Source organism: Moschus berezovskii, chromosome 9, assembly GCF_049115385.1.
Source record: "Moschus berezovskii isolate FMDL1 chromosome 9, NW_MosBer_1.0, whole genome shotgun sequence".
NCBI classification, from domain to species: domain Eukaryota; kingdom Metazoa; phylum Chordata; class Mammalia; order Artiodactyla; family Moschidae; genus Moschus; species Moschus berezovskii.
Window position 1 is genome coordinate 98,592,002 of NC_142468.1, and position 10,625 is coordinate 98,602,626.

Below are 10,625 nucleotides of genomic sequence, written 5' to 3' on the forward strand. Positions count from 1 at the left end.
TGGAGCTTACTAATGAAAATCGGAACTGGAGGCCCAGAGAAAGGATGAAGAGAGATGAGAGGAAGAAGTAACTAGAGAACCAAAGAGATTTCACAAAGCAGGAAATGGCAAGGGGATTTTCTTTGCTGGAGGAGGTACTGTCAGTTTCTGAGGCAGAGGACCAGAATGTAGAACGGTACACAAAGGCTGCAGCAGCTGCTCAGAATGCAGTCCAGGGCTACTGGGTCTTTTATGATGAAAGAAAGAGTTACCACCCAGACAAGCCCTGGATCATTTTTTTCAAGAGGGTAGATAGAATTGAATCCAGCAAGGAAGCAAAATGTATGCCATCAACACCAGGTGTGAGTGAAATCACAGTCTGCCCTCCACCTCCTATTGCTGATGACCCTTCAGCTGTACCAGCTCCCAACTCCTCTCCCTCCATCAGTAACTCTTCCTGCCTGTTCACTCGATGCTAATCCCTGTATGCCAGCTGTTGTACTGTACTGCTGTATTTTTCAAGGAACTGTACTGTACAATTAAAAGTGTTTTCTTTACTTTTTGTGTTTGTTTTGTTGTAGCCACACGTTCAGGAAACAAACTCACTCAGAAGGACAATGCAGATAGTAGAGTGCAGTTTGTTACACCGGCGGGCCCAAGGCAGAGTCTCCTCTTAGCCAAGGACCCCGACCACCATTTGTGAAAACCTTTATACCTTATGTGTATGTTGAACCCACCACCCCAATGTCCTTGAGACTTACATAAAACAAAGGAAGGGTAAATACAATCACAATAACCCCATCATTCATGTGTTAGGTGTTCAAACAGTTAATAATCAATAAGTCTGTGATTACATTCCGATAGACATGGAAAGAATTTAAGACCTGTCTGGAGGCAGGGGTGATTAGAGTACGTTTTCTCTTTGGTGATGAGTAACCTGGATGTGCTCTTCAAGATTCCCCTATCTAGAGGGGGTCTTATCCTTCTATTGTAGTTTCCATAGGCACTAAGCACAGAGTTCAGAGTCCATTGGAGAGGTGGCCCAGCATGATCAGCATGAACAGGCCTAAGACAGAGTCCAGGCCCTATGAATTCTCTCTTCAGTTTGTTATATATTATTGTGTGACAAAGTATTATAAACCTATTACGGTACAGTACTATATAGTCAATTGTGTCCGTTCAGTACCAAGGCTAACTTTGTTGGACTTATGAACATACTAGGCTTAACTGAGAGAGTGAACACGCTCTCAGAACAGAACTCATTCCTATGTAGGGGACTTACTGTCGGTATACTAAATATACAAACCAATAGAAAATATATAGCATTTTTAGTATTTTAGTTTTTATTTAATACAAAATGATGCATATTGTGATACATTTCTGTAACTTGCTTTATAGACTCAATAATAAATCTTGTTGGTCTTATAAACATAGGTTAACATATGTACATTAACACAGGTTCTTCTGCTGTGTATTCCATACTATGCATATACTACCCTTTATACAGCCCTTCCCCTATTGATGGTTGTTCCTACTGTCCTGTGCGTAAGGATTGAAGCCCTCTGCCTTACCCAGTGAACCCACCAGACCCATCAAAGAGACACTTCAAAGGAATGTCAATTCTGTTTAAGGGGCAGTGAAGGAGTCCAAGAGGACACCAAGTTAGTGAACAAAATTAACCTCTGCAAGGTAAGACCTAATTTTTAAAAAAGACATAAGTTCAAAAAGATTAATTTTCAAATAGAAAAAAAAATGGAAGAAAGTTCAGTTCAGTCGCTCAGTCGTGTCCGACTCTTTGCGACTCCATGAATCACAGCAAGCCACGCCTCCCGGTTCATCACCAACTCCCAGAGTTCACTCAAACTCATGTCCATCGAGTCGGTGATGCCATCCAGCCATCTCATTCTCTGTCGTCCCTGTCTCCTCCCGCCCCCAATCCCTCCCAGCATCAGAGTCTTTTCCAGTGATTCAACTCGTCGCATGAGGTGGCCAAAGTATTGGAGTTTCAGCTTTAGCATCAGTGCTTCCAATGAACACCTAGGATTGATCTCATTAGAATGGACTGGTTGGATCTCCTTGCAGTCCAAGGGACTCTCAAGAGTCTTCTCCAACACCACAGTTCAAAAGCATCAATTCTTCGGCGATCAGCTTTCTTCACAGTCCAACTCTCACATCCATACATGACCACTGGAAAAACCATAGCCTTGACTAGATGGGCCTTGGTTGACAAAATAATGTCTCTGCTTCTTAATATGCTATCTAGGTTGGTCATAACTTTCCTTCCAAGGAGTAAGCGTCTTTTAATTTCATGGCTGCAATCAGTATCTGCAGTGATTTTGGAGCCCAAAAAAATAAAGTCTGACACTGCTTCCACTGTTTTTCCATCTATTTCCCATGATGGGACCAGATGCCATGATCTTTGAATATTGAGCTTCAAGCCAACCTTTTCACTCTCTTCTTTCACTTTCATCAAGAGGTTTTTTAGTTCTTCTTCACTTTCTGCTATAAGGGTGGTGTCATCTGCATATCTGTGGTTATTGATATTTCTCCCGGCAATCTTGATTCCAGCTTGTGCTTCTTCCAGCCCAGCGTTCCTCATGATGTACTCTGCATAGAAGTTAAATAAGCAGGGTGACAATATACAACCTTGACGTACTCCTTTTCCTATTTGGAACCAGTCTGTTGTTCCATGTCCAGTTCTAACTGTTGCTTCCTGACCTGCATACAGGTTTCTCAAGAGGCAGGTCAGGTGGTCTGGTATTCCCATCTCTTTCAGAATGTTCCACAGTTTATTGTGATCCACACAGTCAAAGGCTTTGGCATAGGCAATGAAGCAGAAATAGATGTTTTTCGGGAACTCTCTTGCTTTCTCCGTGATCCAGCGGATGTTGGCAATTTGATCTCTGGTTCCTCTGCCTTTTCTAAAACCTGCTTGAACATCTGGAAGTTCACGGTTCACATATTGCTGAAGCCTGGCTTGGAGAATTTTGAGCATGATTTTACTACTGTGTGAGATGAGTGCAATTGTGCAGGAGTTTGAGCATTCTTTGGCATTGCCTTTCTTTGGGATTGGAATGAAGACTGACCTTTTCCAGTCCTGTGGCCACTGCTGAGTTTTCCAAATTTGCTGGCATATTGAGTGCAGCACTTTCACAGCATCATCTTTCAGGATTTGAAAGAGCTCAATTGGAATTCCATCACCTCCACTAGCTTTGTTCGTAGTGATACTCTCTAAGGCCCACTTGACTTCACATTCCAAGATGTCTGGTTCCAGGTGAGTGATCACACCATCGTGATTATCTTCGTCATGAATATCTTTTTTGTACAGTTCTTCTGTGTATTCTTGCCACCTCTTCTTAATATCTTCTGCTTCTGTTAGGTCCATACCATTTCTGTCCTTTATCGAGCCTATCTTTGTATGAAATGTTCCCTTGATATATCTAATTTTCTTGAAGAGATCTCTGTTAGCAGAGATGAAACAAAAAGAAATTAAGATTTACTTACAGAAAAGGATGAAACTAAAAATGAGAACATTTCATAATCAGACACAGCAAAAGGTCAGAGACAGCTATGAATAACAGCTTTAAGGAAGTATTTTTAAATGTATCATTTAAAAGGAACCACTTTTCAAGTTTCTCTAAAAACACATCAAGAGAAAGTGGGAAACCTCATCCTCAAAAGTGTACATAATCATTCTGTGTACCAGAAATTAGGGAAAATTTTAATCAAGGAAGGCCTCAGCTGTCTTATTTATGAACTTCACATTTATTTACTAGAGGATTGTTACTGACTGAATCATATGCCCCTCCCAAATTCACATGTTGAAGCTTAATTCCCAGTACTCAGAATCTGACTGTATCTGGCCTTTAAAGCAGTCTTAAGATAAAATGAAGTCATATGGGTAGGCACTAATCCATGTAACTAGTGTCCTTATAAGAAGAGGAAATTTGGACATAGACATGCAAGAAACAGAAGTAAGACTTGGCAAAAGCAGTGAGAAAGGAGTCATCTACAAACAAAAGCAACATGCCTCAAAGAAACTAACCCTGCCAATACCTAAATCTTAGATTTATAGCATCTAGAACTATGAGAAAACAAATGTTTGCTACTTAAGCCACCCAGGCTAAGGTATTTTATTATGGCAGCCTTAGAAAACTAACACAAGGTCAATTTTAATATCCTATCATATGAAATGTCACAAAAAATCAACTTGAAGTCTTCACTTTCCAGGTCTTGGTTCTTTGCCTGTTTGAGTGACCCAAACCTTTATTTCAGAAAGATCTGAGTTTTCAATGGTCCTGTTTTAGTTTTGATTGCTGATGTTTTTCATTAAGCTTAACCACTGGACAGGAAAGTAGTAAGCGGCTCCAAACACAGTATTCTTTGCTTCCACTGTATGAAAGCAATCCAGTATCCTCTTGTTATTCAAGATCAATTACTCTAGCTAATAGGTTCTTTATTCTTCCATGTTGATTTGATGACTGCTGCTGCTGCTGCTAAGTCACTTCAGTAGTGTCCAACTCTGTGTGACCCCATAGACGGAAGCCCACCAGGCTCCCCCTTCCCTGGGATTCTCCAGGCAAGAACACTGGAGTGGGTTGCCATTTCCTTCTCCAATGTGTGAAAGTGAAAAGTGAAAGTGAAGTCGCTCAGTCATGTCCGACCCTCAGCAACCCCACGGACTGCAGCCTACCAGGCTCCTCCATCCATGGGATTTTCTAGGCAAGAGTACTAGAGTGGCTTGCCATTGCCTTCTCCAGATTTGATGGCTGCTGCTGCTGCTAAGTCACTTCAGTCGTGTCCGATTCTTTGTGACCCCATAGACGGAAGCCCACCAGGCTCCCCTGTCCCTGGGATTCTCCAGGCAAGAACACTGGAGTGGGTTGCCATTTCCTTCTCCAATGTGTGAAAGTGAAAAGTAAAAGTGAAGGTGCTCAGTCGTTAGCGACCCCATGGACTGCAGCCTACCAGGCTCCTCCGTCCATGGGATTTTCTAGGCAAGAGTACTGGAGGCTAGAGAGCCCAAAATATCCATTCTCATTGTCCATTGACTGGAGCCATTGTTTCACCCTCTGGTGAAAGAATTCTTCCCTTAGGGACTAAGATCTCCAGATCTACATGCATAAAGTTGCCAGCTTGAAAATCTATTAAAGTTTGTTAATGGATTATTAGGTGTAACAGTGAGAGGAGCCACCCCCTTCTTCTGATTCCAGGTCCCATGTATTCTGGCTACATGGAGACAATAACATAAAATGGTCTCTGATTCAAAGCACATGCTGAACCATTACACACAGCATCATCCTATCATGTTGCCTTTCAACTGGTACTACCTAGGAAGTGAAAGTCGCTCAGCCATGTCTGACTGTTTTTGACCCTATGGACTATACAGTCCATGGAATTCTCCAGGCCAGAATACTGGAGTAGGTAGCCATTTCCTTCTCCAGGGGATCTTCCCAACCCAGGGATTGAACTCAGGTCTCCCACATTGTGGGCAGATTCTTTTCCAGTTGAGCCACCAGGGAAGCCCAAGAATACTGGAGAGGGTAGCCTATCCCTTCTCCAGCAGATCTTCCTGACCCAGGAATTGAACCAGGGTCTCCTGCATTGCAGGTGGATTCTTTACCAGCTGAGCTACCAGGGAAGCCCTAGTTAATTACTGTGAAAGTCCAAATTGTTAATTTCATAGATAAAGTAGCTCAAGATTTTCATTTTATTGCTAATATAATTTATTATTGTAGAAAAGTTCTAAAAATCATACAATCATATAAATAACAATGAATTATTAATAAAAAGGAAGAAGGGAGGGATCCAGGGAGGGAGGAAGACCGCTTTGAATTCACAGGCAGAGTTAGGGTTGGAAGGTTGGGTTATGCTCTCCCAGATGCTTGGGGTCCTTGGTGTAGGACTTATTTTTCTTCAAACTCAGCGTGAGTTCAGAATCAAAAGAAAAACTTCAAATCAAAACTTCTCCTGGATAAAGTGCCCCCTGTAGTCCTTCAGGGCGTATGGTTTAACTAAGGACAGTGAGTCACCTGGAAAGAGAGGCAGAAGAGAGTGTGATCCAAAAACAGAAAGGAGGGGAGGGAGGGAAAGAGACACTAAATGAGCATACATTTCTTGTTCTTAATTGTGTTTCTCCAATACCCCATTTACTTTCCTGATACCTATCCAGCAATCACTTAAACACATTTATTACAAACCATATCAGTAGGTCCTAAAATTATTGCTATTTTCAGACTCACCAGTTAACTAAGATAAACCATGGTCACAATCTACTCATTCTCTTTACATTTTGAGAGCTCCTATACACGTATCTCCTTATACATTATGCTGTGCTGCTGTTTAGTCATTAAGTCGTGTCCAACTCTTTGCGACCCAGTGGACTATAGCCCACCAGGCTCCTCTGTCCATGGGATTTTCCAGGCAAGAATACTGGAGTGGGTTGCCATTTCTTCTCCAGGGGATTTTCCCAACCCAGGGACTAAACCCACATCTCCTGAATTGGCAGGTGGATTCTTTACCACTGAGCCACCTGGGCAAAGCCCCTCATATGTTATAGTGTAGGCCAAATAGGCAAGCAGAAAACTCCCTCCTCCTCCTTCTCCTCTTTCTCTACAAGGACTACAAAAACTTCTTATACAATTCTTCCCATCCTAGACAAAAAGTTTATATGTATCACAAATTTATACTGGTTCCAGTATTATCCTAGTATTCATTAAAATTTTTATCAATATTCTAGCAGAGTTTGAATTGCTGAACTTATTACCTGATTAATTATGACAATTTTAACATATAAAAATCAAATTTTAACATTCTAACAGTGAAATAATACAAGAACAGGGTGAAAGCAAGGCAGGGGGGAAAATGTCCATAGCTGGAAGAAAGTAGCAAAGGAGTTATATACACAAATTTCTAATGTAGATTTATAGAATTTAAGAGAATACCAAAAGAATGAGAAGCTACTTTTATAACTGAGAAAAAGTGTTTAGATATGATGAATTCTAAATCTCCATTCTCCTTAGGTACTATTCTTAAACAGTTGCCAGAACTAACATGACTATAACAGTTTTCTAAGCCCTGTAAGATTCGAATCAATCTCTTAGTGTTAACCAACTTCAGAATTCCTCCTAAGTGAAATAAATATTCAGAGAAAATATTCTAACACTTTGTGACCAACATAGTGAAACCCAGGGGGAAAAAATGTCAAGAAAATTGTCTGTGAATGACCAAGTTAAGGAGGCAAATTTTCAGGGAAAGAACATGAGCAGTTCATCTTTAGTTTTCTGTCTTGAGCAAGACACAAAGTGGTAAATGAAAATCCTTACAGTCAATCCCTTAAAACAGTCAACCTAAAGGCAAGTCCTTAAGCATCTGATTAGTCCATGATAAGAACATCATTCTCAGATCTTAACTATTTATTGTTATGTGGTTTCTAAAGCAAGTAAAAAGTTCCTGAAATAAAATTTACCAGACATGGAACTGTAGGCTTATTGAAAAGAGCCTCTCTCTGCTCAGCTCTCTTTGCCCCATTTGCAATGATATAGCAAAAGATCGTATAAAATAAAACAAGAAGTGATCTAGAGTGTCTGAAAACTCGACTACCATGAGTGGTTTGTGTTCAACTCTTCCTGCAGTCCCAGGCACTGTGTCACTCAGTGCACAGAAGTATTCAGCTGAGTCACTCCAATGGGCTGAGAATTTCCTCAGGTTGAAGGAAAAATCACCGCTCTTAAATTCAGCCACAAAGCCTCTGATACCTTGAACCACAGTGTTCCCTGAAAAGTACTTGAGGAGCAGCTCGGGTCTTTGCCTGTGGTACTGGACGTACCAGAAGAGATAGGGAGTCGCACCATAGGAATAGTTACACTTCAGCTCCAGTGAGGTTCCTTCAGACACCAAAACAGGATCATCAGGCTGGGTCACTGACTGGCCTCTGGAATCTCCTGCAAAATCAATGTCATGTCAGTAAAAGCAATGCAGACATCATCACGAAAAGAATTGCATTTGTAGTAAGAGTCTGTAGAACTACAGACCACCAAGAAATTTTACTCACTCAGGGCAAATATCATCCCCAGTATTGAGATGAGCAACAGTAGCATGGCTGAACAGTGGAAACGCTGTGAACCCCCCTGAGCAGACAGGAAAGTAGCAGGAAAAAGAAGTTTAAGGCTGGACAAGTTCCTTGCTAAGATAAAAACACAAAAGCTGCTGAGATGAGCCTGCAGCTTTCTGATGTTTGATGTCTGATTCCTCTCTTGCCTCTGTTAAGAACTCAGCGAGCTGCAGGGAGGAAGAACTGAACAGAGGAAGCCGAACGAGATCTTTAGTTTGCGCAACATCGCCCTCTGAAGGCCAAATGTAGAACCAAAGATCCCAAGGCCCCACGGAGAGCTGATCAGTGTCTTCCTTTTATTTTCTGAGCTGTATCAAAAACTTCTGTCTTCCCAATATGTTTTTACCATGCCAAATCTATGATGGTGTGTTAGTCCTAGAGTCTACATAAATCGAAGAAAAAGAAAAGTGAAATCACTCAGTCGTGTCCGACTCTCTGCAACTACCAGACTCCTTTGTCCATGCAGTTTTCCAGGCAAGAGTACTAGAGTGGGTTACCAATTCCTTTTCCAGATGATCTTTGACCCAGGGATCAAACCTGGGTCTCCTGCATTGCAGGCAGACGTTTTACTGTCTGAGCCACCAGGGAAGCCTATAGAAATTAGATGTCATATAAAAGTAGAGTAATAAGTTACTTCACTGAGAAATCAGTTTTTAAAAGGTATCTCAGAGTTGGAATTTGAGTCTATGAGAATCTTTGGAATTAGGCTAAATGCCTCAGACAGTTCTGTCATGGTGGTGATGGAAGATGGCAGAGATGTTTTCTTTGACTAATGCTCATGAGTCCACATGATGCTTGTGAAATCTTTTAGACATGAAGACAGGGAACAAAACTATAAGACATTGATGAAGAAAATTGAAGGAGACACAAATAAATGGAAAGATATATTGTTCTCATGTAGTGGAAGAATTAATATTGCTAAAATATTCATACTACCCAAAGCAATCTATAGGTTCAACACATGTGTGCATGCTCAGTGGAGTCCAGATCTTTGCAACCTCACGGATTGTGGCCTGCCAGGCTCCTCTGTCCATGGAATTTTCCAGGCAAGAATACTGGAGCAGGTTGTCTTTTCCTGCTCCAGGGGATCTTGCCGATCCAGGGATCGAACCCACATCTCCTGAATTGGCAGGTAGATTCTTTACCACTAAGTCACCTGGGAAGCCCATAGTTTCAATGTAATCCGTATCAAAATGCCAATGGCATTTTTCACAGAAATAGAAAAAATAACCTTAAAATTTTTATAGAACTAAACATGATCCTGAATATCCAAAACAATCTTGAGAAAGAATAGCAAAGTAGGAGGCATCACACTTCCTGACTTCAAGCTATATTACAAGCTATAGCAATAAAACTGTTTGATATTGACATAAAAACAATCACACTGATCAATGAAATGGCATAGAGAGCCCAGAAAGAATTCACATATATATGACCAGTTAATTTACAATAAAAGAATATGCAATGGATCAAGGACAATGTTTTCAATAAATGGTGATGAGGAAACTGCACAGCCACATACAGAGGAATGAAAGAACACCCTTATTATACCTCATTAAAAAAAACTAAAAATGGTTTAAAGACGTCTTCATAAGACCTGAAAACATAAAACTCATAGAAGAAAACATCAAGCTATTTTCAATAACATATATGCATCATGAAAGCATTAAAGTAGTGAAATAAGTCAGAAAGATACAGACAAATATTTAATGATATTACTTATATATGGACTCTTAAAAAAGAAAAAAAAAAAGCTTATGTAGAACAGATTAGAGATTGCCAGAGGTAGTGGTCAGTACTTCGGTGCAATCTCAAAAACTGTGACATAATCTCTGTTCGTTTCCAAGGCAAACCATTCAATATCACAGTAATGCAAGTCTATGCCCCAACCACTAATGCCGAAGAGGCTGAAGTTGAATAGTTCTAAGAAGACCTACAAGACCTTTTAGAACTAAGGCAAAAAAAGATGTTCTTTTCATCATAAGGAACTGGAATGGAAAAGTAGGAAGCCAAGAGATACTTGGAGTAACAGGCAAGTTTGCCCTTGGACTACAAAATGAGGCAGGGCAAAGGCTAACAAGAGTTTTGCCAAGAAAACACACTGGTCATAGCAAACACCCTCTTCCAACAACACAGGAGAGACTCTACACATGAATATCACCAGATGGTCAACAGAAAAATCAGATTGCTTATATTCTTTGCAGCCATAGATGGAGACTCTCTATACAGTCAGCAAAAACAAGACCAGATCTACTGCTTTGGGTCTAGAATTTTGATTTTGTCCTCTCCCCACTCTACCTTCTAGAGGATTCTGTCACCTAATTAGGTAAAAAAGTTGGCTCTGCCATGATAATATTATTGTGTTTCCTTCAAATGAACCTAAGTTAATTAGGGTACACTGTAGTAACTAAGATCTTCTACCTTCCACCCCAAAATGCACTGGCTTAAAGAATGTGACTGCTCACTCAAATAACTACCTCTATCTAGGTGAGAGATCAGGTTGACAGAGCAACTCTGCTCAATGCAGTGATTC

At 40.7% G+C, this 10,625-nt stretch overlaps 1 long non-coding RNA gene across 2 annotated transcripts; it reads right to left on the bottom strand.

The window, feature by feature from the left end:
* Positions 1–1,374: 1,374 nt before the first annotated feature.
* Positions 1,375–8,251, bottom strand: LOC129563484 (uncharacterized). Of its 2 annotated transcripts, none has more exons than XR_016038377.1 (3): positions 8,033–8,251; positions 7,582–7,922; positions 1,375–3,440 (listed from the first exon to the last, which is right to left on the bottom strand). It is a non-coding gene; the product is annotated as an uncharacterized LOC129563484 (long non-coding RNA). The 2 variants fall into 2 exon arrangements; XR_016038376.1 differs by lacking the exon at positions 1,375–3,440 and adding an exon at positions 5,689–6,011.
* Between the last annotated feature and the right edge of the window lie 2,374 nt (positions 8,252–10,625).